The sequence below is a fragment of the Ranitomeya imitator genome, chromosome 5 (genome assembly GCF_032444005.1).
Source record: "Ranitomeya imitator isolate aRanImi1 chromosome 5, aRanImi1.pri, whole genome shotgun sequence".
Classification (NCBI taxonomy): domain Eukaryota; kingdom Metazoa; phylum Chordata; class Amphibia; order Anura; family Dendrobatidae; genus Ranitomeya; species Ranitomeya imitator.
The window spans coordinates 702,992,711-702,992,964 of NC_091286.1; positions in this window are offsets into that span (position 1 = coordinate 702,992,711).

Below are 254 nucleotides of genomic sequence, written 5' to 3' on the forward strand. Positions count from 1 at the left end.
TCTACACCAGAGGTATTAAAAGAATGGCCTCTAGGGGAATATCCCTCCTCCCCCCACCAGAAGAAAGGGGCCGAGGTTGTCAAGACCCTGCCACTTGACATTTTAGGACCAGGCTGACAACCTCGTTCTCCCCCAGACTGTGTGCGGTGTGACCTGCGTCCAACCCTGTGAGTAATCCCAGCCTATGATCAGCTTTCTCAGTGGGTACACCCCACGCCCTGGCCCTGTGGTGGCCCTCGGCACCATGTCGGCGG